The 26,249-nt window shown below is 38.5% G+C and overlaps 1 long non-coding RNA gene across 1 annotated transcript; it reads left to right on the forward strand.

Annotated features, from left to right (window-relative positions):
• Positions 1-5,486: 5,486 nt before the first annotated feature.
• LOC108448749 lies at positions 5,487-22,323 on the forward strand. The gene is made up of 3 exons (XR_001864756.1): positions 5,487-5,644; positions 13,231-13,235; positions 22,314-22,323. It is a non-coding gene; the product is annotated as an uncharacterized LOC108448749 (long non-coding RNA).
• Positions 22,324-26,249: the final 3,926 nt, after the last annotated feature.

Below are 26,249 nucleotides of genomic sequence, written 5' to 3' on the forward strand. Positions count from 1 at the left end.
CCAAGGACCAGTTTATTCACAAGGCAGCTAGAAAGCCTATAAATTCCTGGCAGACAAGACATTGCAAATATCCTGCATATTTATTTTAAGAGAAACCATAAAAAAATAAAAGAGGTCAGTATCACCAAAATATATGTTGAAAAGGAGACCAAGGCATCAGATAAATTGCAGTGTTTGGCCTGTATTGGAGAGATTTTCCTCAAGCCTCAGTAATTGCTACAGTCTGCTGTGTTAGAAGGATGGCAAGGAAACAGGTAGGTTAAACAGGAGAAACCATCTCCATTCCCTACAAAGAAATTACACTCTTGCATAAAACCAGGGCACTCTTTCTGGAAGATCTGTGTATATTCATGTAGAAAGAAAGAACCAAACATAACTACTTGCAGTGCTACCATGCATATAATTACAGTTGTGAAAATATGTGAACTGAGACAAAACATTTGCTGGGCTGTTTTCTTTAGAGGGACACAGAAAACTGCATAATAATAACCCTACCAATCTAGAAAAGGACAGCTTCTGCTTTGACACATGGACATAGCTTTGAAGAAATTTTGGCTGACCTGCCAAATAAAAACACACTTGGATTTTTATGCTCTCTATCCTAGGTTAACATACAGCCTGAGGAGCAAAAGTCATGCTTAAGTTATTTCTGAAATACATTATTAATATTCGTCTTCTCAACTCTTTGTCTTCTAGTTCAGTAGTTTTCAATATCCTTCCAATATATGAATGCCAGAAACAGATTTGCATTCAGATTTGCTCTCTTTTGTGACTTTTCACTGACCCTTTAAAAGCAGACTCCAGACCCCCACAGTTTTGCAATCCACAGCCTGAAAACTTCTACTCTAGACCCTTTCAGGTTTGATAAACTGATGTGCTTATCTGTCAGCTGTGGTTTTAAGCAGTTGCTGTTCAGAAGTAGATCAGTATGTGCCAGCAGCTCATCATCTGGAGAAGAAGGGACACTCTGGATCATCCCTCAGCATGTCATGTCTGCAGGAGTCCTGATCCAGTGAGGCTCAGTTTTGCAGATTGTGCAAGCCCACAGATGTACACGCACATAAGCAGAGAGAACATTATCTTATTTAATCATGAGCAAATATCTGCTGCCTATTTACAGATTTCCAGGCTGAATAAGCCATCAGTGTTGAGTGGATTTTTCCAGAACAAGGAAGAAAGAAAGTTTTGTGGGGACAGAAAGATTCAAGCCGCTCCTCTTTAATGAGAACTCCCAGCCTCATCTGCAGTGACCTTCATGGCAGGCCTCCCACAGACTTCAGTCAGGTCAGGGTTTGCTTTGAAAACCGTATGCTGGAACATATCTCTTTGTTCAAAGAGTGTTTACAACTTGAAGGAAATGGAACTTGCCCATTTAATGTAGAGGGTTTTAAAATCCCCCAGCATTTCATTTTCCAATGTTAATTTCCCCACCATAACGCACCGCACTGTAGCCTCAGAACCAGGGTTTCAACCATGTGTCACCACGACCCTGCTTTGCAGAGAGTAACAGGGCTCTGAAATTACACAAAGTTATTATAAGTTATATTATTATTATATTACAGCGTTGCAAACTTTTGGTTTAGATGTGCATTTTTTTTCCCTGGATGAGGTGGAAATGTAGTTCAAGGTTGCCCAATGTTAAGACAAACACAACAAGCCCATCTCTGCTGTTTTCCAAGGATAAATAAGTGGTTACTTTCTGTACCCTCAAAGGATACCTTATCCATATCCTTCTGAGACCAGCATTAGCCACATGCTTCTGTCTAATGCTTGGGGGATAAGTGGTTTGACTACTGTAAGCATCTTGCTTAATCTTCTAAGTCATGCAGTTCCACCTGGTTTTAAAGATAAAAAGATTTCATCTTTGTAGGTTTGTTAAAAAGGTCCCAGGTGTTACAAGTTATCCTCACTTTGCTCATTGGAAAAGCAACCAACAGATATATTACAAAGTTGTGATCTCAATGCCAAAACAGGTTCGTTATAATGTAGTTAGTTTTCAGCAATCATCAAAAAAGTGTGTAAACACCCATTCAAGCTCTAGCAAACTTGACTGCTACTAACATCCTTAAAATATGAGTCTGTCACCCTCCATCAGCATATAAAGACATATGGGTTTGTATGGTTAGCAAAGCAACTATATTTTGATGAAGGAAATTTTAACCAAAAGTGAAAATTCCTCCACTTTTTGAAAAACGCTGGTACTGGGATTTTATTATTTTAATTTTCATTCCTCTCCAATTACTTACTCCTGCAGAGCAAATAACTATGATAAGTAACACAGTACTATTGTTAGTATGCTGTTCCAGAAGCTCAAGTTAATCAAAATAGAAGAAAAGGTGGCTTTTAGAGCAAAATTTACTTGTTATTTTGTCAAAACCTGTGCATTCCATTAGCACTAAGCAGAACCTCAGCAAGTAACAATCACAATGCTATAAATCTTCACCCTGTAGTTCTAAAGCTATGGATTTAAAGGCAAGAAAAGATCACTTGAACACAACAAAGACATTATTTTTTATAAATGCATTACTGCTACTAACCATATTGCAAAGATGAAAAATCTTCTTTAGTAACACTCTACTAAAAAAGTTGAGCTTTCCTTCTATACTGAGTTTGTCTAACTGCAAATCTGATCTTTAAGCTGGATTTTGCAGTACTGTTGCCTTCAAAAGTTCTGTCAAAGACAGGTCTGTTCCTCAAACCTAAGAGTTCCACTCACTACATAGTTGCCACATCTCTGTGTTCCTGTCTCGCCATAAAAAGATCTTCTACTTTGTTATGACAGAAAAACTTACAAAATTACTGGTTCCTTAGTCACTTTAACATGTTTCCTAAGTATAGGTTTTGTACACATTAGGCTACCTTTGCTTTCCTGCACTCAAAGACAGTTCTGTTTCCTTGGGAAATCTCAGGGCATGCAAACACTCTCCTGGAGTGCCATTGTACGGTCTCCCAGAGCAGTCACGTATATTCCCAGTTGAATCCTCTCAACAATTTCATCATTAGAATCTGTTGCAGTGATACAACATTAAAGAGTTTGTGTGACAATTTTTGCATTTTCAGGGGCAGCAGGGATTTTAATTTCCTGAAAACAGCAAAGACAGGAATCCACCAAACAGTATCCTCTAGCAGTTGAGCTGATATCTGACAATCTGCTCCCTTTTGAAAGTATATTTTAAGAGGATGAACAAATGCTCTGTTCAGTTTTCTGGAGCTGAAACCTCTAATTCAGCAAAGATAAAAAATGTGATTTCATAGTAGTCTAGTCAGAAGTTCATGTAATCTGGGATTACTTCATGTAGGGGTGACCAGACACTGCTGAATTCCAAGGCCATCTCTTTGAAAGGAGTCTCTCTGCCTCAGTTTAATGAAAATCAAATATCCTGTGTACCTGAAAGGACAAATCAAGCTGTGACTACCCTATCATGACAAACCATGGAAATTGCTCAACAGTGAACACTCTCTTTCTCCATCTTTCATGCATTTCCCTCACACGTGCAGCAGTATGGTTTCTTCCAGCTGTGATTCCTCCTCTGCTTCCTCTTTTAGAAATCCTTAGAAAGAGTCCTCAGGATTAAATACAAAAGGGGCTGGGCGAGGATATAATTCCAATGAGAAGATTGTGGAGATTAAAATGCAATGTAACAGAACAAGTCTTCTAGAAATATGCACTCAGGCATTTAACTATAACCAGGCCATTTCATAGCTTTTATCACATTGGACTTCTGCCAGTAAATGAAAATCACACAGAACATGCAACTTTAACAATGAGATTTTTCCTTTATTGAATCTAACTACCAGAGACAGCAGTCACCTCCACTGGTGCTCTGCCTTTGGCCCCCTTCTGAGGTTAAGGCTATTAAATTGGTTCCACATGACAGGACTTGGAATGCTGAAAATCAATCTATGATTCTGAAGTTTAGTTTCCCTTAAAGAGTCATATTTCAAAATTTTGCAGCCCAAGCCCTTTCTCTTCCAGCTTCAAGTAAGGACCATTTAAACCTAATTTAAACACTATGAGAAGGTTGTAACATTAGGTCTGTCCCTGCACTTGTTTATTTTTCAATATGAATGAGTTAAGAGAAGAAAAACCTATTAAAAGGTAACAAGCACTAAAATTAAGGTATTAATTGCAGAGACTATCAGAAAGAATGAATATTACCTGATTGCTGTTTATTTGAACAATTTACTGTACAATTCAAAAGCTCATTTTCAAGCTTTCCTCTCCCCGACACAAATTAAGGATTATACTAATTTAGTTACTGACAAACTAGTAGTGTACTGAATGTTGCCTTCTGACAAAATTGTCAGACAAATACTTAACAAATTTATAAGTCTTAACAAATAATAAGTCTTAACAAATACTTCAGGATAAAGAAAACGAACCTTGTTTGTTTGTTTGTTTATTCCAGTCCCTCTTACACGGAGATCTTCTTGCCTAGGAGAAAGATTATATACCAGCATTTAAGTGCTCTTGATATATTTGTTCCCAGTGGCCGTGGAAGAGATGTGTTTATTTCTTCACTAATTAATTCTATGTGATTGTTTCACTGAAATGAGCCTTACTCTCCATTTTAAAGGTCTTTTTATTAAGATTAAAAGCAATATAATAAGAGATGTATAAATATTTGGATATTCTGTTGTTTGCTAAACAGAATACAAGGCATTTGCTATTTTTCCTGGGGCCCTTCTTTGCACTGTGCAGACTTAATTTGTGGCCTGAGGGTTAGTATCATACAAACAATCATTTATTTCAGAAGAAATGTGATCATTACTAAGCTGTTCCATTGGTTAACGAGTTGAGGTAATTGCCTTAGGCTGCAGGCAGGAGAATGGGAAGCAGATGAAGCATGTTGAAGATTAACCACACAAAGAAACTGCCTAAACAAAGAAAAGGCTCCAAGAGGAGGAGGAGAAAAAGTCTCTCAGCCTAGACAGGCATACAGGGAAAGAAACTGCTTGTAGCTGCTCACTGCTTTGTATCCTCGAAAAATGAGGAAGAGAGTCATCAGCAATTCCTGTGGGCTAATCTGTGCATATGCAAGCAAACTGGGCTTGCAGGCACTTTCTGATAAGAAGGAAAATGTGACTGTGACAGCCCATGAATGACACCAGTCATTAACCCAAATACTGATACAAGGAAGGTTGTTTAAAGATGAAGGTCCTCCTCACTTTGGCCTGTTTACACTCACACTGGAAACCAGAGTCTCTTTAATCATGTTAAAGATTCAAATTAAATCTGCAGAAATCCCCCCAGCCACATTACCACTATACATTCCACTACCCCATATGTCCTAAACACAGTAATGGCTTTTGTCTCCTGAATTTTATACGGGATTCATCTTATTCAACTAAAAAAATTAGAGTTTAAAAAAGTTTAAATGTTCACTACTCACCTTGGCTTCCTTTGTAGGCAAATGAGAAAAATAAGATGACTCCATAGAATCACAGAATAGAATCATGGAATGGCCTGGGCTGGAAGTGACCTTAAACATCTTGTAGTTCCAACCCCCCTGCCATGGAGACGGACACCTTTCACTAGACCAGGTTGCTCAGGGCATCATCCAGGCTGGCCTTGAGCACTCTCCGGGATGGGCCATCCACAGCTTATCTGGGCAACCTGTGCCAGTGCCTCACCACCCTCACAGTAAAATAGAGTTTCTGCCTGAGCAAAGAATTTCTTCCTGAAGAAGAAAACTTGTCTTAGCCATCTGTCTTAGAAGGAGATGAACTCTCTTGAAGATGCTCACTTCTTTTGACTGTCTGTAAAAGAAGACTATTAGTGAGCAGCACAGGCTTCAAAGCCTAACCCTGAAGCAGCTGACTGAGGAGAGAAGACATACTGGTATACAAGCGGGGACTTCAATTTCTGTTAGAGAAAAGTCCCTCCTATACAATTCCAGGAGACCAGTGGTGTCACCACAACAGTGCATTTCCAGCTGGCAATTTTAATTAAATTAATCTTAATTCACAGGAGTGCTTCTTATTACTATTTTTGCCATGAAAAATCTCTTATGCCTTCACTGAAGCTCACTGCCAGTGATACCCAGTCAAACCGAAACCCTGGTCAGCCTTGGAGCACCATCTAGCACAAAGTGTCCACCAGCAGACACAAGGAGGCATCTTTGGAAATCCTCTTTGGTGAAGACAAACCTTTGGAAGTCCCCCAGTGAACATTTCCTTGTTCTCTAATAAAGGACATTGCATGCCAGAGACATGCAGTCATGTTCTTTGAATTTGATTATTCTTGTGGATTCAATCACTGCCCTTCAATCACTAGCTACAGGATAGATGTTGATTTTAAAAATCTTTCCTTACTCCAAAATAAAGAACTAGCATTCGATTTTTTTTTTTAAATTATTCCTGGTTGTGCATAGCTTCTAGCTGAAAAGCATGATTGCTCACAGAGAAAAACATCATTGTTGGACATATAAGGCTGATTTAAATGTATTACTTCCTTTGCTATTTTTGTACTAAAATAAATATGAGCTAGACTGGAATATGAGTAGGAGTAATATTCTAACACTTCATTAGCAAGGGAATGAACTAAATTTTAGATATATTCCTCAGCTACAGAAATAGAAATTTTCACTGACAACTAATGCAGACTTTTTGAAATTATGCTAAAAGTAGCAAAGGGTTTAAGTATCAAGGATTTTGTTACTTATAACCAGTAGTTAAAAATAGGAAAGCTCTGTCACACCTATGTTAAGGAAAAAAAATATGAACAAAATAGTAGCTCTACAGAAGTCCTGCAAAAGCCATATGAGTCTGTCATGGACTTTAACTATCTCTGGATCAGGCCATCGTTAAACATTTGACCAGATGTGCTATTATGCACCCTTGACTTCTGACTTTATTTCGATGACTTCCATGACATAACCAGGCTGGACCCATCTTCCCTGAGGCTTTAGTTTATGCACCAACGGACACAGGACTTAGTCTATCTGTCTAACTGGGCTATCATCTGGATGCCACATTAGAAGGAAGAATTTTTAGAAGTTTTGCCACAGAGTAGGCTCATATCAAAGTCATATAATCTGGGGATTTTCAGTGATCCTTATGACACAGCATTCCGCTGAGACAGTGGGCACTCTGAGATAAGCTCTGGTCTATCCAGAGTGAATGACAAATCTGTTCATAACAATGGGATCAGAAGCACATACCTGGATTCATTCCCCTAGGAAGAAGCTGGTTGGATAATGTTGTACCACTAAATATCTGATGTGTCAGCGAAGTGTTTTCTGCACTCAGGCCTTGTACTGGTATAAGTTTGTCTTGTGCTTGTTTGAAAACGTGATTTGCAAGTGTCTGTGATCAACATTCCAAAACAAGATTTACTGTCTTCATCTAAAAGTTGTATTACCTGAATAATCTCTTTTCATACAATGGGTAAATTCTGTCAAACATCTAACATCTTTCTCCTCTTTTCTTGCTGAAGACACATTCCTGACTTTTATTCAGGAAAGGGCTAAGGCAAATGTGAGAAATCAGCTGACTTTTTATTAGATCAATGCAGCACATGACTTCTTCAGAGTGCAAAGTTCTCAAACATTTGAGCAAATGAATGAAATCACAAATCTTGCCATCTAGTAGCAATACAAGTTTATATGATTTATAAACAACAGCTTCAACCATTCAGGAACACCAAAGGTGTACCCAGTACACAGTGACTACTAGTAGTATCAGGAAAGTTGACGATTTATCTGTCATAGGTGATTATGTCACTTTGGAGCGCAAGTGTTCATTTTCTTTTTTAATTAGTGTCATAAATTTTAATATTAAATGTAAATATTACACAGTCAAAAATTTGATTTCATTTTCAAAGACATGAAAAACATTGACATGCCTTTCCAGCCTCACAGTGATGTTCATTTTCTTGTTCTTTTGCAGATTGCTAATAAACTGTAGATTTATCTCTCTGCAGAGCCAAAAAATCTTATTCATCTTTGGAATATCACATAAATGCTGAAGTGAATTTGATTTATAATCCCCAGAATGTAAGATCTGGGTGCCTAAAATTCTTCTTTTCTTAAATTGCTCATGCCTAAGTATGCAGTTCTCCAGGGATTTTTCTGTATCTCCCTGATGTCTACCAGTTATAGAAGAATTTTTTCTAGTTCTCCATAGTTATGAGACTTCTCTTTCTTGCCACAGTGATGTTTTAAAAAGTAAAATCTGTTTCTGTTATGGGTTTTCTTGCTGTGTGCCTTTATTCGTGTCTGGAATTACCCAGCAAAGACGACAGGTTTTTGATTTTGATTTGAGTACATATGACATCTGCTGCATCACCGTTTTGGCTGGGGCATTCAAAATGCCCCAGCAGATGAGTGCATGCATGCTTCTGACTCTTGGATATGAAGAGAGCCATTTGAACAGCTACAGCCAGCTCTATTGTGTTCATAGCAAACTCTGTGAAGTTCCTTTCAGCTACATGTCACTTCCAGTTTATGTTGTCTGAAATTTTAACAATGATAGATGGTACTAGGCTCTTTTCAAAATTCTTGCTCAATCAGAAGCTGATATCCAAGCATGGCTGCACACAGTTTTTTAAAGAATGATGACTTTTTCAATAAGTGTAAATAATTTTCCTGGGCACATTCAGGTTATATTTGGACATTTAGAGGTTTTACTCTACACTGTGTATTTGTCACTATTATTCACCTATGTGGAAAAGAGTGATCTGGACAAACCTGCCACATGAAGAAGGCACAAACAAGAGGTGCCCAGTGCTTTGCTTACAGAGAATAATACTGTTCTGTTTCATACCACTGTCAGTTCGACGGTTCTTCACAAAGTCTGGGAGTGCTTGCTTTAACAGAGAATCTGGCTTAACTGTTCTGCAATAACTCCCCCATGTGGGCATTTCATTTTACTCCATATTTAGTTTTCAAAACAGGCTGTTGCCAAATATTACTGTTTCTTTCATTTATAGTGGCTGCAGACACAAATTTACGCTTACAATGTATGGAAATCTTGGTCACTCTCCCTGTGTGAATAAAATCCAGAACATGTCATCTGTGCTAATCTCAGTATGAGCAGACTGTTTTGAAGAATGATTTCAGCAGGGTAGGAATGAACTGTACTGCCCTTACCAATAAAAAAGACTAAAACCTCATCTTTTGCTCTGATTTAGTTGGTTGCCTCTGATGCCCTTGGAATCAGTTGACCAGACCAGCTTCAACCTCAGCTTGTTTACTGGAGTTAGGCAAAGCCTGTTTGCTGTCAAAGCTCTGAGCATGTCTTAATCCTCTCTTTGTAGCACTGGTTAGAGCCAACACCTATCCCTTGCTCATGCTGCCAGCGTTCCTCACACCCACAGAGGCGAACTGGCAGTGCAAACTATTTAGATGGCACATAAGACTGCAGAACTTTGAAGGATTGTAAACTCTCCAAAACTCTGTCTAGTCAGTACAACTATGAAACTTCATATCAAAATCTTAATGCAGTTAATTAATAGTTTCTAAGCAGCTCAGTCACAGTAATGCAGTTAATTAATAGTCTCTAAGCAGCTCAGCCACAGTAATTCTGATTGCTTTCCTACTTCTTATCTAGAAATAAAAATGGTCATCTAATTACCTGATGGGATCTGTGAGAATAAATAAACACTGATCTTTTCTTCACTTTAACAAAGACTATAATCTAAATCTATTAATTGACAGATTACCAGAGTGTGAAAGACTATGCCATGTTTCTGCTGCCAGTAGGTTGTATCACCCAAGTATCCCAGACAGGTTTTAAGTGGGTACAAAATGAATATTGGCATGAAGAAGGAAAGTGATCCTCCAGTTTGTTTCCCTGGTTGAGCTGGTTGATTAACAATGGGCTAGAGGTAGACAGGAGAGAGGTCATTTTCAGGCCAAGTAAACAGAGCAATTTCTCACCCAGAAATCTCCCCTGATGCATCTGTCTGAGCTATAGGGAACTTGTCCTTTGTATAATTAGAAAGAAAATTGTGAAACAGCTCTTCTTGTCTCTTCTCTTAAACTTATTCAGCCTGGTTAGCCACCAAGACACAAAATTAAAGGCAGTTTACATCCTCTTTTCAGATGGACCAGTCTCAGGAAATCCTGCCACCTCTTCAGGACAGTTTTTTTGGTGTGATTCTAGACTGTATACAAACATCAATTACTTATGTCTTCTGTTCAGGAGAAAATAAACGAACCACCAGCCCCTATTCCTTTGCTTCTCTAATCATTGTCCACTTTCATTCCCTGGATTTGCTTTTAGATGTGTCTGGATTACTTGTTTAATATGCACGTTTTTTAACTGTCGTTTGAATATATGTATGTATATATATATACTGCTATCTATCAATATGTAGCATGTCTAACACAATTTTATTTGTTTAACTTTCCTAAAGGTACAGCTTCTCTAAATGAAATGGAGCCTTTGTAAATCCTTGTTGAAGTGAATCGAATCTTTTTTCAGACAAGTTGAAAACGGAAGTTCTCTAGTTCTTAAGGTTTTATTAATTTGGTAAATCCAGGCTAAGCATTTTTAATACTTTACAGAGTAATTACTCTAGTACATTTACACTTATACCAGCACTTGAATTTTCCAGTAAGTTCATTCAAATGTTGTAGCTCGCCTTCTAGGCACTAAGTGAGTGTCTGAAATATCAAACTGAATGTTAGGGCCAGCCCCCTGTGTTTAGGTAGTCAGTGATGTAAAGAAATCTGACTAATCTGACTAAGGTGAAAAAATTCTTGATTTCTTAATTAGCAGATTCATACAGCTGTTCTCCTTTCATCTGGACTGGATGTGTACTGACACTGATTGAAGGACAGCATTGAAGTTCTTAATGTAAACTTCAGCAGTATTCCTGTTTTTCAAATGAAAACAAAATTGCTAAGTATGCCTGAATCATCACTTGTTAATTCCTATAACTAAATAAATAATATCCATTGCATCTTTATATCATTTGTTCTTTAAGTTTATTGAAAAATTTTCTAAAAATTTAGGGAATTCTTTGTTATAGAAGTGGAATAGCAGCCTAAGAAAGCAGAATTTGTGAATATGTTGAAGTTGGTGGGATATATGTATTCACATTTGTCGCTTTAGCAGACAAAAAGGTTCAGAGGTGAAGCTCCCTAAGTGTCCTTGGAGTCAGTGAGGAGATGCATGCCTCTATAGCCTAACTCAAAGCACTTAATTCAGACCTCTGTACACAGACATCTGTACATCCCCAAACCTTTCATTTTGCCTTGTACTAATGGGTCTGTTCTTGCACAAGAAGGAAGATATTCTTAAATGAGTTCCCTCATTTCTCACATTTGACTCATTTGTTTTTCAACTGCAGTGTTAATTTTCTTAACATTTGAAATCATTTGGTCTAGTAAGGCTTTTAATTGCTTCTTATATTTTGACATGATCTTGGTAGAAACACATATTGTGTGTCCTTATCTTTGCTTGTATTTTATGCATAGTGATGGACTTTGTACTGAGAGTTATACTATTTGACTTCCTCAATCTTTCTAAGTCTTGTTAGGTTCATAGCATCACAAAAGATTCTGAGTTGGAAGGGACCCACAAGAATCATCAAGTCCAACTTTTAAGCGAATTGTTGAAGCCAAAACCTTGGTGTTATTAGCACCACACTCCAACCAAACTGAGCTGATTTTCATATGTATATATAAAATATAATACAAATTTTGCTTGTCCTAGTGCCAGTCCTAAGAAAATCTCTTGTACAGAAACAGACATGGAAGTCTGAAAGAGTTCTTCTCACTGCCTAACAAATTCTCTTTAAATATCTCAAGTTCTCCGGTGTGAGGGCCAACCCTGTCCTGGGGTGCATCAGGCACAGCATTGCCAGCTGGGCAAGGGAGGGGATTGTCACACTCTGCTCTGCACTGGTGGAGTGCTGGGGCCAGTTTTTGGTGCCTCAACATAAAAAACAGACATTAAGGTCTTAGAGAGCATCCAGAGGAGGATCATGAGGACAGAGAAGGGTCTGGGGAGAAGCATGTGGAGCAGCTGAGGCTACTTGGTCTGTTCAGCCTGGAGGAGACTGAGGGGAGAACTCATTGCAGTCTGCAACTTCCTCATGAGGGGAAGAGCAGGGCAGATACTGATCTCTGGTCTGTGGCCCCAGTGACAGGACCCAAAGGAATGGCCTGAAGTTGTGTCAGGGGAGGTTTAAATTGGATGTTAGGAAAAAGTTCTTCACCCACAGGGTAGTTGGGCACTAGAACAGGCTCCCCAGGGAAGTGGTCACAGCACCAGCCTGACAGAATTCAAGAAGTCCTTGGATGATGCTCTCAGGTACATGGTGTGACTCCTGGGTTATTCTGCACAGGGCCAGGAGCTGGACTTGATGATCCTAATGGGTACCTGTCATCTCAGCATATTCTATGAATCTATGAAGTTGCATTTGTCCCTTCTATATTGAGTTACAAAAAATACTGGTGTCTGCAGATAGAGAAATCAAAGGTAGAGATCAGTGTGCTAAGAAAGCAAAGATAACCTCTGTGTTTAACTATATACTTCTGGGTATAATCAGCATCACAAAAGCAGGCAATATAACAAGCATCCTTGGACAGCTGTCTTTTTGTCCTTTCAAATAACCAAATAACACATGCATCTGTATTTACTGATGCAGCTTTCATCACATGTGCAGACTGATTCCCAGATATGCTCCTTGGATCCACAGAAATATGCTTTAATTGATCTACTGCCTCACAGGTTTGCGTTAAAAATACATATGCAAATGTTTTAGTTATGCTATCCAGAAATGTACTGGTATGCTTTGCACATTACAGAAATAAGGAATATTTGGGGGAGAGTGACAAGATTAAAAGTCTGGGAGAGTGACAGTTTTCTGAGAACAGTTAATCAGAAAATAAGAGAGGGATAACCTTGTCCTGCTTCTTCTGCTGTCAGAGGGAGGTCTCAGAATGATGCAGAACAAGACATCAGCTTTCTGTTTCCAAATTATGGGAATGTTAATTCCTTTGTTACAGTTTGACTGTCAAAGGAAGGTAAAACCAGACACTTGTGTCATTTTAATATAATTTTTCTCAGTAATTTTATTTATCCATGCAAAGTCATCTGTGAGCAACCCAGTAGGATTCAGGTTTTAAACTCAGAGGGTAATATCCCAAACATTTGTTCTGCTCTTTTCAGTAACGCAGGCTGCCAAATTTTATGCAATGACTTGTGAACCAGTGCTGTGAACTTGTTAATGAAGCTTGTTTTCCATACTACCTGGTGTGATGTTTGGCAAGACAGGTGCTGTGAATGGCAGTATTAATGCCAACCAAGTTCTGTTTACAGGTACCTGTTTCACAGCTAAAACAAACAGCCAGAACTTGTTCAATATATACTTAGACAAGTATGGCTAGCTTTGTCAAGAAGAAGGTATCGATCTGATTTGAAAGTGTCATGAGGGAAAATAAGATGGGCTAATCACCCCGCAATACATGGGACAGAAAGTAGATGAACACAACCTGGTCACCACCCTAATTTTAATAGCAACCTATCACAAATATTCTCTACTTAAAAAAAAAATCACATTAATGCTAATGTGGTGCTTTATCGTCACCACAAAATAAGCGTATATAACCTTAAAGACAATTTTACTGACTGAAAAGCATTGGTAATTTTTGTATTTTGCTGTGAGTCATCGGTTCTGTGGTGGACTTATACCACTGGATTTCAGTGGGTTTATGTCAGTGTGAAGGAACAGCTCACAGCTCCTGCTGTTTCACAGCACGCTACTTTCATTTACTGTTCTGAAGTCACTGGTTGAGATGAATTACACTGAAAAATAACAGATAAAACCAGCAAGAACAAACTATTACAGTGAATCTTAATCACAAATCACAAACTTCTTGACAAAGTCACTGTAGGAAAAGATCACTTAGGGTATGTTGGAGGTCTGGTATGCCAGAGTACAACTTTAACTCTGTCTGGAAGGAAACTTACTGTGCTACAAAGCTCCATACATGGAAGAATAAGATGCAATTATTTCCGAAATAGATACTGGAGGTACAGGTATTAATGCAAATTTTCATGTGTGTTTGTTTGGAAAGAACCAGTTGGAGTGCCAGACACCAGCCATTTGCACTTCCTCACTTCCAAAGAAGAATTGTATCTGTAGGCAGAAACAAACCAGTCTGGAAGAAACTGAAGATAAAAATAATTTATTTAACCAGGTACTCCTAAATAAGAGGCTCCATCAGCTACTAAGTATTTTTTGTTACCTCAATAAACTTCATATTTTTTCTGATGCTTCTGCAGTTTTTCATAAAAATCTGTTCTAAATACACAAATTCTTCTTGTATTGCCCCAGGTGAAGACCAGGAAGTGATCACCAGATAATCCTGTATTATATATCAAATTAGTCATACTACCACAAATGTGTCTGACAACTGCTTTGGAAGAGCTGGCCATGGCCAAACTTCTGATAGAACAATTTTAAATCATTGGCGTTTGATTTTCTCTGCCTGAAAGCCCAGCACTGTTGGCTCTCTTGACAGCGGATCCAAGCATGTAAAAGGCTCCAATTTGTGTGTCTTCTTAACTGCACTGACATCAACCTAAACCAGTCACAGAGGCTGATACTTCTGTGATGATGGCGTATCCTCCTAGGTTGACAAGTTGGAGTTGTCTTAGTTTTTTGAAAAGTCTGCCAGAAAATACTCCCAGTGTTGTCCAGTGGCACTGTGATTGTATTCTTTCTTTCTTCTCTATTTTTCATTTCTCACACTCACCTCATGTAAATCAGAACTGTATTGATTATGATCGTTTGGTTATTTCCAATGGACAGTTAATTACACACAGAGAAAGGAAAACTTGGGACAATTTTTTTTTTCATAGATAGCAACTTTTCTGTTGCTTGTCAATGAACTCAAGCGTCTAATAAAAATTGCAGGGTTTAGAATTATTTCAAGTTGATGAATCATATTCTAAGTTAGAAAAATGGCAGAAATTGTTCATGAAAATTGTACTAAAGTCAAGTAAAAGAAAAATTACCTGTGCTCTCACTTTCAGATAATTTTTTATCTCAGTGACTATAGAGCTGCCTCAATTACTTAAAAAAGATCTGATTATATTTTCTGAATATATAGAGTTTATTTCTGTCTTTTCAAAATTCACTTCTCGGCTGTCTCTTGATTCTACCCTAAAGAAACAAATCTGTTTCCTCAGCATTCCTACAGTCATCTTTTTGGAAAAATTCTAAAAACTATCACTAAAATAATATTCAGCAATCATCATTTCAAAACACTGTTGTGCTAGGACAAAACCAGATTTTCTCACTTATTTTTAAGCTTCAGCCCTTGTATGACAGTTTCAGCTGCTTCTGTGGTCAATGGAGAGTGGCAAGAGCTTTCCATTGCTACAGAGGAGAAGTTTGATGCCTAACTTTTACACCATTGATGCCCATGAGACAAATATCACTCGTAGTTTATTTAAGGGAGTACGCATTGGTTCATTAAATAGTCTGAGAGCAATTAAAAATACAATTTTATGCTTGTTCATACTAACAGTCTCTGTCACCTTTTTGAAACACCTGTGGAAAAGAACGTAATTTTTTCACACATCCTTTTATTTTTCCCCTATCTACCACACTGGTATAGGGAAACAAAGTTCAAGCTATCTGTAATGCTACATTTTTTACTGTCATGCTTGTGTTGGGAGGATGTTTTCTTTTTTTCTAGGAAGTGTAGCAAAGGCCATACATTATACAAACATTTTTTTGTCCCTTCTGTCTTAACCTACCATTAGGATGCTTGAAACATCTATTTTAATTGCTGGAACTCTCTTGGATTCTCAGAATCTTTGTTCTCAGCTTTCTCTTTTCCTGAAACAGAAGACTAGATTTTGTTAAAGCATATAAGTATCTGTGAAGAATATGGTGTTTTAATGAAATTCAGAGTAGGGGGTTTTATGTACTTTCAGAAATTGAGAGCAGGGAGTGAAATAACTCACACAAATTACAGCTCTTAACAGATTCAACAGTCATATCTGACATCTGATGGTTCATGAGATTTGTATACAATTCTAGCTAGCATAATAACATTGTGTTACAAATTCTTGCTTCTTTTTCAGTTCTAGGACTTGTGCTCTTAGCTGCAAAATGTTCCATCATCAACCATAGGCTTGGTTAGTGTACAGTCTGCTAATTATAGCACTCATTTTCTTAGGAATTGACAAAGATTAATGCAAATCCCTGAGGCTGAGATGAGCATGCAGTCCAGCTTTCCTGATGCTGAATGAGTGTTCCCACCACTACAGAGTTTAAATTCCATTTAAAGCCCCCCAAAGTACCTTTGCATTTCTCCCATACTTCTGACAAAGTTGTAATAATTTATTACTAATGTTGAATATTGTGACCATTTTCCTTTTTTTTTTTAGTGTATTTTTATACTCACATTTGTCATGGTCTCCAAATATGCACGGGTGACACAGGTTTTTAAAATGATGATCTGCTCGTGAATTTCAAGACTGCTAGTCTTTTCTCCCTAAACACTTCACTGTACCCTTCAGAGACTGTAAATCATGAAGCTGTGGTGCTAAAAAGCATGGACTTCTTTTGAACACTGATATAATTTAACTTTTTCTTTGTTATAAATAATATCACATGGTTTACATGTGATAAACCAGGCAAAGTGGTTTTGTATCTTCATTACACTGGTATATTTTGTTCTTCAGGCCACACTCTAGAAGGCACAGTGGGGAGTTACACGTGCAGAAAAAGACATAATTGGCCAATTTTTTCAAAGTTAATACCACATCATAACAACTTCACCTCTTTCAGATGTGCAACTTGAAGGGCTAATTGAAAAATTTAGTCCATTTTTTACTATTAAAATAGCCAGAACAATTACGCCTTAAACGATGTCAACCCAAAACAGAAAGGAGCAGGTATTCTTAATTGCTTTTACAAATTAAACGTGCATTGCAATTATCATCCTGATTACAGTGTTGACTTTTGTAGCACACATTATTTGATAAATGCCTCATCTTTGGCAGAGATGTTTTAGGAACTGGAAGGGAACTCACAGGAGAAGAACAGACAATTAAATTTTCTGATGGGATTCATCTGACTAAACCAAATGGAAATGTCTCAAGATTAGAGTTCCCCTTTGTATAGAGGAATATAAGAACTCACTGGACATGATTCCTCTCATCTCCAAGCAGACACTAAAGTAGTACTGATAGTCATGTTCTGCTTTCCCCTGACTGGTGTGATTTCGTAGATGTTTATATAAAAATGTTTATAATTAGGTGAGAAAAAACCTAGCAACTGCCTTTGCAGATAAATCCTCCAGGACTGATCCACAGTCCACCAAAGTCCATGCAAGGCTGTTTATTAAACTCTCTGGGTCAGAGATCATTCCTTTCTTAATGAAAGATACAATGAAATAAAGAATAAGTGTTGGATTTCTTGAGCTCAGCTGCCAGAATTTTCTCAAAATTCTGGCACAGCTATGGAAATACATTAGGGATGTAAGAAAGCATTTTCTCACATTAGTCACTGGATGTACATTTGGGTATTTGCCATTTTCATTTCAATCCTTGATTTAGTAAGAGAAAACCAAGTAAAACACTTTTATTTATTTAGTAAGGGAAAGCACTGCTTTAACATATGGAAGCCTTGGAAACATTCCAGGAAAGGGAAAGGTTTGACTGAAGACAGGCATATACAGACTACACTTCCAAAGTATGGTTTGGGTAGGGATGTGCCGGTCTGACTGCTCAGAAAAATCTACCAATGCATGTGAAAAAGCAGCACTCACTTGTGTTATCAGCAGCGCTACAAATGGTTCTGTGTAAACATTATCCGTATGGCTCTTGAGTCACACAGAGCACAGAAGGCCAAGGTTTCCACAGACAGCAACAGATGTTCTGTGTCACCAAGAAAGAACCTGGCATGGCCAGGGCTTTATGAAGAGATCAAAAAAATACATGCTAGTACCAGCCAAAAAAACCCCAAACAAATTCTGTTTTAAACCATCCCATATTTTGTATGGTCAAATATTATTTCCACAAAGCAAATTGTTCAGGATTTCCACATATTTCAACAGTAGGTAGTTGAAACCACCAACTGCAAAAAATATTACAAACCTGAAGACTCTTGAGGGATTATTGTCAAAGTAAGCTAGGTCACAATTCTAGCTTCTGTTTCAGCACGTAATTACCCAAGCATCTTGATCTGGATCTGGAGAAGTGAGAGAAGGTTGTTCATACAGAACAAAAGTCATGTTTCTTCTTGGTATTGCTGTATCCTTCTGAGACCTGGAGGTCACATCATTAAAGAGGTTTCTTTCATGTTACTTCCAGAATTGTTTTGAGCTCCAGTCAGGTATTATTGCACTAATACCGGTTGTAAGAGATCTCTAAAGCCTTTAAATTGAGATAAAATGTCTGATAGTAAAAGATAAGAAAAGCTGTTTTATTTTGTAACAGAAGATCATATGTGATAGAATAGCTATTAACTGTAAATAAACCTCTTTGTGCAATTTTCCGTACCTGATGATAGCACTCATCAATTTTGTTTCAAGATCAGTACACCCCATATGTAGCACTAGAATACTGTCTCTTTATGAATAATTATCACTTATTAGTGAATGTCGTAAGTGAAGTCAAACTTCAGCTGCCTGACTAGAATGTATAAGCATTTGGCTCTGATTTTAGTAAAAAATCGTGGAGAAGCATAGAAGTTCTGTTCATCGTGTTTTTATTAGATAATATTGCTGCAGTGTTGAGAGAATATTTATGTGGAATGATATGACAAATGCCACATATCAGCTATAAATACAGGCTAATAAATCATGAGGTGTCTAAGCTGTGGGATCAGTAACACTGAAGAATCTCAATGTGAAAAATGAAAATCTCATAAACTAAAAAATGTAAATAGTGGAAAAAAACATTAGAAGATGTATACTTTCCAGGAATAGCCTGGAATAGCCTAAAACAAGTTCAATAGAGTAGCAGGGTAGATTGCTTTTCTTGCTTTCTTGTTGTTTGAGATCAACAGGGCCTCTAAAACATGAAACATGAGGTCAAAACTGCTCTTCTGCCTTTCATCTAAAAAATCCCAATGTCTGGATACAAAATGAACATTTAAAAGACCCAACAACAACAATGAAAACGCAGGAAAAAAAGGTGTGAATTAAAAAAAAAAATACTAATGTTTGTAACATCATAGCTTAAAATAAGTCTTTTTTGTGTGTTCTATTCGTTATGAAGAGTTATGTACTGCAGTCACAATCAGGCAAACAGTTTTTCAGGTTACTTTCTTTTTCTGGACCATTAAACAACAGAATGGTTTGAAGCTTCATAAATATCCAGTGATGGTATGATCTTACAAAGTCCAGTACAGTTTAACCATAACCAGAAAAAAAGCAACATAGTTTACACTGTCAAAGAAACAATGCAAATTTTTTCCTCAAAACTGACAGTGACTCAATTTTAAAATAGTTGTTACAAGTTCCTAAGACAGCACAAGCCAAAAGGAAGTAAGTAAGCTGCAAACAATAACCAGCATTGCCCCGTTTGAGGTACCTGAATTAAAAGCCTGTGTCTTGTGGATTGTTCTGGTTAAGAGGAAACATGAGTGATGAGTACCTTAGATACAAATCTCTCTGTATGCAAGAATAGTTACCTGAGTACAGGATGTCTAAAAATCACAATTCCTACACTTGACTCTCCAGAGCTCTCTCAGTAATCAGGAAGCCCAAGAGGTGAAAATATCCGCTATATCAAGCCCTACAGCAAAATCCAGAGATGAACCCAGTGGGACTAAGATTTCACTTGAAAAAGAGATCCATAGAAGTGCTGATATATTAACCTCTTGACAATCTGAATGGCTCAAAATAACTCATTTCCTTGTTCAAAAGACAATGAAGTGTAGTTTGTAAATAAATCCATTAAAAAGAGCTAACAGATGATCATTATCTTCCTAATAATGTTCAATAATTCATGCAAATATGTGTTATATAATTCAGCATTATGTGTTGGTCACAGGAACTAAGGCCGTGATTTAAATAAGCAAGTAAGAGTTTGGAGTGTCTCTGCTTTTGTGTATAGAGCCTGAGAAACATCACGGGATCTTGCTGTCACAGGTAATGTGTTCAGACCTTTCTGAACATCACACACAACCAGACCTCTGCAGCTGTCTGTCCGGGCTCTATTCCCTCTCTGTGAACAAGTCTTGGCTACTCAGATCAGTCATGTAATTTTCAGGAATGTGATGTGGAATTTTAGCTCCTCTGCTGGACAGAATTACACCGTGAGTTATGCTGAACAGCATTTGTTAGCTTACTGTCTTTTCCAAGTTGGTTGCTTTGTGTGGCAAAAAGAGAGAATGAAGCTCACGTGAGTTTATATTAGAAACACTGGAGAGCACTGAGAGCCCACATATAACACTTCTTGACATCCTGTTTAAATTTCTGTAGGTATTATTCTTTGTGGAACATGAAACTCCTAGGACAGTTAGGGCACTTCTGGTCTCATACCAATAATACCTCCAGCTGAGGCACAGGAAATCCAAATTGCTCTTCAAATTAAATCACAGGAAACCTTGACTCCTTGCTTGTCTCAAGCAAAGTTAATGGGAAACAGATGCACATTCCTGTCAAAAAAAAAGTTGTATATTTATCTACTGCTGGCTTATCTTTCAGTGTACGGGGCTAAAATTATAATATTCACTTCCCCCTGCCACCATCCCCCTCCCTCAGTATTTCATTAGGTTTGTATGCTTTTGCAAAATACTAGTGAAAATAAATTATCCATTTGTTTTAATACTGATAACTGATCATTACTGGCAAGTTTGGACCATTAATTTGATCAAAAATTAAATTTGTGTGCTCTGAGAAACAAAGTAACAAAAGTACCATTCATGTTCTAAATTGATACAAAACTATGAAAACCATAATCATCTGATATAACAAAATATTCAATCTAGACTCAAATAAAATATTTTGGTTTGACTCCAGCTAACAACATTTTGGTAAAAGAAATCTCCCCCTGACACAAGGTGAAGGTGTATCTATGTCTTTAACAATATGACTGCCCTCCCTTCCACCTCAATATGAAACTATGCCATCCATCCATTGGAACTATCATTCCAGTTGCAATGAAAGAGGCTTCTGGGGATCCTTTATCAGAATGCCCCAGACAATGTTTTAGGGTCAGCAGTTAGATGATTATATGCTGTACAACATGTGAGCAGCTGCCAGTGGCAATATCAGAACAACGTGCTACTTTCAAGCTGATTTACATCCATGTTCCCGCTGGTTGTTTTCTTCTTTGCATTTCTCAGCCCTATGATGGACAAGATTAACATCTTCCTCCTCCCTCTGAGTAGGGGTTTAAAAAAATTTTTTAAAAAATACTCTTGCAATGTAAAAAGCATTTTATAAGAGCTTCGTTGATTGTTCTGCTCAGTGTTTACTAGAGTCAGCCATGATCAGGTACACGCTGTGGAGGAAATGTGGAACAGAAAAAGAAATTCCTTCTTAGTGAAGTAAGCTAGTTGGTTCTAACTTAAAGTCTTTGTGTAACAGTTTGTAGTTGGAAAAAGAGAGAAATCTCTGTGTCCAGGTTAATACTACATTTTATAATTATAGTGCATGCAGCTTCCGGCTGTAGATGACTAATGGCCTGAATTCAGTGAGATTGTCCTCACCTGCAACCAGGTAACTGAAAGATTAATCAGGCCCATTCAAATCTTCTTAAAGGCTAAGTCAGGAACTGTTCACAACACTGAATGTTTCAGTGCTGTCCTTAAATGTGTTTTTACTGTGACAAAAAGCCAGTGTCTAAAATCTGTCATTTCTATAAACCTGATATTTAACAAACTGTATCAATTCCCAGAATGTTGTTGTGCTTCTCCTCTCAGTACTCCCCTACTTCTGTCTCCCATATCCCCAGTGTCCTTGGAGTTAGTGAGTTTACAATTTACCAGTCAGTTGCCACTGAAGAAGCACGTTGGCAAGTGATCAACCCTACCTTCCAGCTTTGAAAGAGATTTGCTCATTCTCAAGTTCTTGCTATTTCCTAAAAATCTATGACATCTTAGAAGAACTGTGCTGGCCTGGAGCCCATGTACTGGTCTCAGCAGAGTCCAGCTCTTGTGTTGTCCCACTTGTATTCTCCCATGCTTTGACTGAGGTTACTTGGAGTTTATATCTATTTCACTTCTTTGCTTTCTTGAAAGCATTGGCTTAGTCATCCCTGGAGACCTCAGGCTTTGCAGGATGTGGAGGAGGAAATGGGCTAGTAGATCTAATAGCTCCCTTGGAAGAGTAGAAATTTCTCCATGATCTTGATGAGGAAGGAATGAAAACCAACAGCAAAGCAAGGAATATTTTTGAGGTGTTGTCTGCCTCTCAACCACCAACATACATGAGCTCACTATGAGCTCCCTGAGAAGACCTCCTCACCCTTCTAAGGGCTGTCTAACTTGCCCTCGGTTGACTTCCTCCTTCATCACTCTATACCATGGACTTTGAGTCACTGACAGCATTAAAAACTGAACATATTCCTGTGTTATTTTTTATATTGTTCTTTCCCAAAACCAGAATGTATTTTTATAATCTTCTGCTGTAATAGCCTGGCTTGCTAAATGAATTTTTTTGCTTTCAGCTACAAAGCAATTTTGCACTTAAGGAAATGAAATAGAAACTGCTAAGTGTTATGTCTTCATTGCCTTACTGGCAGTAGGCCTAATGTAGCAAGTGAAACACACATCATTAGGAAACGCCATGATGGAGGTTTAAGACAATCCTTTGCACGTCATGTCACTGAGGGTACAGAACTGCACAGAACAGGGCTGCAGTCATGTCTTTAAATGCTTGCCCTCAGAGAGAAAAAGAAGTCACACGTCAGCACAAAAGATCTCCCACCATTAAAAGAACAGCGGTTCAAACCTCCCTGGAAAGGTAGGGAGACAGAGAGGCAGGCAACGAGCAAAGTGACTGTAAGAAGTGCCAGCGGCCGTGATTTGGGAAGGAATAGAAGTGCTGGGGATGCACGGCATGTGCAGTCAGAAACGCTAGCAGGAAGCTGGAGAGAGCTAGTTTGAGCGAGGGGAGAGAAATTGGGGCTGGTTTTGATTGTATTTGTATTCATGTCCTGTGCAGAGCACCTGCAAAGCACTTTAGGTTGATGATGCCTGAGGACTATTTTTTAAGATGGATATATCTTGCCAAAGGAATATTTCTGGTACAGCAAAGCATACCAGCCTTGGGACTTTCCATGTCGTATAAAACCATTCATAAGGTGACTTAAACTTTATTTAGACACCTTTTATCAGGTATTTGAGCATTGTCTGGGAGCAAACCTTTGGTGCTATCTTGAGGTAAGGTAAGAATATATTATCCTATGAGGCACAGACAGATGTGGTTTGCCCAGAGATAGCCCGTCATGACTATCTCCCAAGCAGGCATGCAAATTACCAGCCCATTTTATCCCTGATTCCTGGTCCCTTGCTGTTTCCTGCCACTGAATAAAGCTTTGATCTGTGCTAATAGCTGCTGAAAGCAATAACCTCATGGTTAATTTACATTAAACAAGTGCTCTCTGGGTTAATTTAGCACCAGTAAGTCCCAGCACGTTAAACTGCATTTCTTCCTGTACAGTCTTGTCCTATCCTCGCAAACAGCATTTTGTAGCTTGTGGCTGAGAGCCCGGTCCTGCTCCCAGATACTGCTGGATAGATCTGCTCTACCCACAGAATTATCCAGCCTGCCTTTTCCTCCCTTGACTAGGCCTTAATTACTCATCTGGTTGTGTATTTTGTACGCTGCTATCCATTTTATCCTTTTTGTTTTACTTCAGACTTTATGAAAAGCTAGGTTGTCATTTGAAAACACAAACACAAAACCAACTTCTTTTTTCCCTTCTAGACACCCTATTGGTCTGATATAACTCTACCATGACTTCTTCTTGATTAGTTCTTAATTAAATCATGGTCAGAAGAAATCATTTCAAGTAGTTTGTGTGCTACAGCAACACACCGAGGGAAGTTTATTTATTTTTCATGCCACAACGATCTCTTAATATCTAGTACAAATGACTCATTGCAGTTTCAGCAAGTTATTGCTTTTCTGAAATACTTGTAAATTCAGTCGTCCTCACTTGCTGCATACTACTCTAAATTCTGACTATTTCCCATCAGTATAGAACAATTAAAGGAATAACGCTCATAGAAGCAGGAGTGCTCTCTCACGTCTAATACCACCCTGTTCCCTCACTATCCTTTTTTGGTAATGTTTGGGTTACATTCTGGATGTGAAACAAGCTGTCTGACAGAAAAGTGCCTTGATGTTTGCATTGGTGGAAAATTCCAATTCCTCATTAGTTTATTTACTGTGTTTTACTGGTATCTAATTGTAGGTTTAAATGCTGTGGTTATTTTTAACTATATTAGTAAGAAAAAGTCCTGCTGCTTGGAAATTACTGATTTTTTCAGAAATATAAAGTACTTTGAAACATCCAAATGAAAGACTTAACTGTAAACCAGTCATAAATCAACAGTCTGTTTTTCTCAGAAGTGTTTCAAGGAGTGATTTACTCCTGATGTCACAATACCTCTTGCAATTCTTGCTGGAGACTGAATTTTGCTGACACAGACTCCTTATGTCAAACACAAAAGACTCTGTCTTAATTCAAGTGTGTTTTGAACCAGGCCCGAAGGTAAGAGAAAAAATGATGGTGAGAAGAGGATTACTATTCCAGCTATGCAACTGAAAACAATCTGACTATGCAGAGGAAGGGAAATGACAGAAAAGGAAAATAATATCTTCCACTTTCCTGGGTGCTCTGAGAGGGGAGAGGAGAGGGGTGGGAGTACAAACTGATGTTCTGCTTTACGTATCAAATTGGCTTCTTTTTGCTTACATTGAAATTATATGGGATTCTCTTTTTTCACTTCCATTTTGAGAGCTGCTAGGAGTTTTTGCCTTTCTCCCTTCTGAAATTAAAAGGCCAACCAGGCTGACATAGGAGTATAAGACTGCTCAGTGTCTGTTAGAAATATGGTCAAGATGAAGGTGAGGCTGACTTGCTTCAGGAAACAAAGGACTGTCAGGTAGAAGAGTTTTAGAGTCTTGTGAAGAAAGAAAAGAAATTGTTTATGCTTTCTGATGTCGGGGGAGAGGAAGAAATCCAAGACAGAGAGATATCTTTGCCTCTAGGTCTCTTACTGAGCAAGAGAATTTGGGTTTCTATCCTTACAGCTAATGCTTTACAGAAAAAAGGAGTTTTGAATAAAATGAATACCCAGGGATTGTCTCATCATGTTCCACACAGCAGCAGCTGACGCCCAGGGTGTTTTACAACACATGCCCATGTACCCCCCCGGACATGGGGGGGGCACCAAAACCCCATATACTCTGTGACAGCCTCTCCACAGTGACACAGAGCCGGGTTCTGGAGATACCATCCAGTGTGGTCCCTGCAGAGGAGAGCAGCAGGGTCCCCAGACAGGTCTGCAGGACGAGGTGGCTGCCCATCTGCTCAGCTCTCTGCAGGCATGGGCAGGTCCAGAGGTGCCTGCAGAGATGCACAAGTGTCTGTGGGATGTCTTTTTCTGATATGTGGCTGCCGTAGGACTGCAGGCATGAGGAGGAGTGAGCAGATAGCAAACAGCAGCAATCCTGCTCCAGGTGCTGCATTTGGCTGAGTAACCCTGGGTGCCTTTGCTGGTTGAACAGCCTTTGGCTGGTTAGGTAGCTTTCTGTGACTGTGATCAAAGGGCTTGAGTTTTCTGCATCCACACAGTTTGTATGAGCAGAGACACTGCTTTGAACCAGGTTTGCCTTTTGCTGTAGTTCTCCTGCTCTGGGCTTCATTGTAGGGCACTAGTTAGTGAGAATAGAAGGGGCTTGGACCATGAATGCAGGATTGATCCTTAACTGACAAGATAGCAGTTCTCAGAAGTAATACAGAGCCAAGTAAAGTTCCTTTTCCAGATGTTTACCTCTCTGTTGCCTGTCAGATTGGGAGCTTGATGGCAGAGACTAATTCTTAATATAGATTTCCACGTTTTCTAGCTGAAAGTAAGTACAGTGCAAATAACAGGGGCAGAAATTAAGGCATTTAGTTCTTACTTTTGCAACAAACTTATCTGGAGATAGATTATGCCTGGTGGAGCTAATGTGCACTGAAGTCAATGCCACCCTGCCTTAGCTGCTCTGAGCTCAAGCTATATTGATTTGAAATGCTTGCACATGGTGGAATTATTCCTTCCATTCAGAGCAGGGCATGCCCTGTGTCCCTTTATCTTCTTACGGAAT

This window comes from Corvus brachyrhynchos, unplaced genomic scaffold, assembly GCF_000691975.1.
Source record: "Corvus brachyrhynchos isolate BGI_N302 unplaced genomic scaffold, ASM69197v1 scaffold408, whole genome shotgun sequence".
NCBI classification, from domain to species: domain Eukaryota; kingdom Metazoa; phylum Chordata; class Aves; order Passeriformes; family Corvidae; genus Corvus; species Corvus brachyrhynchos.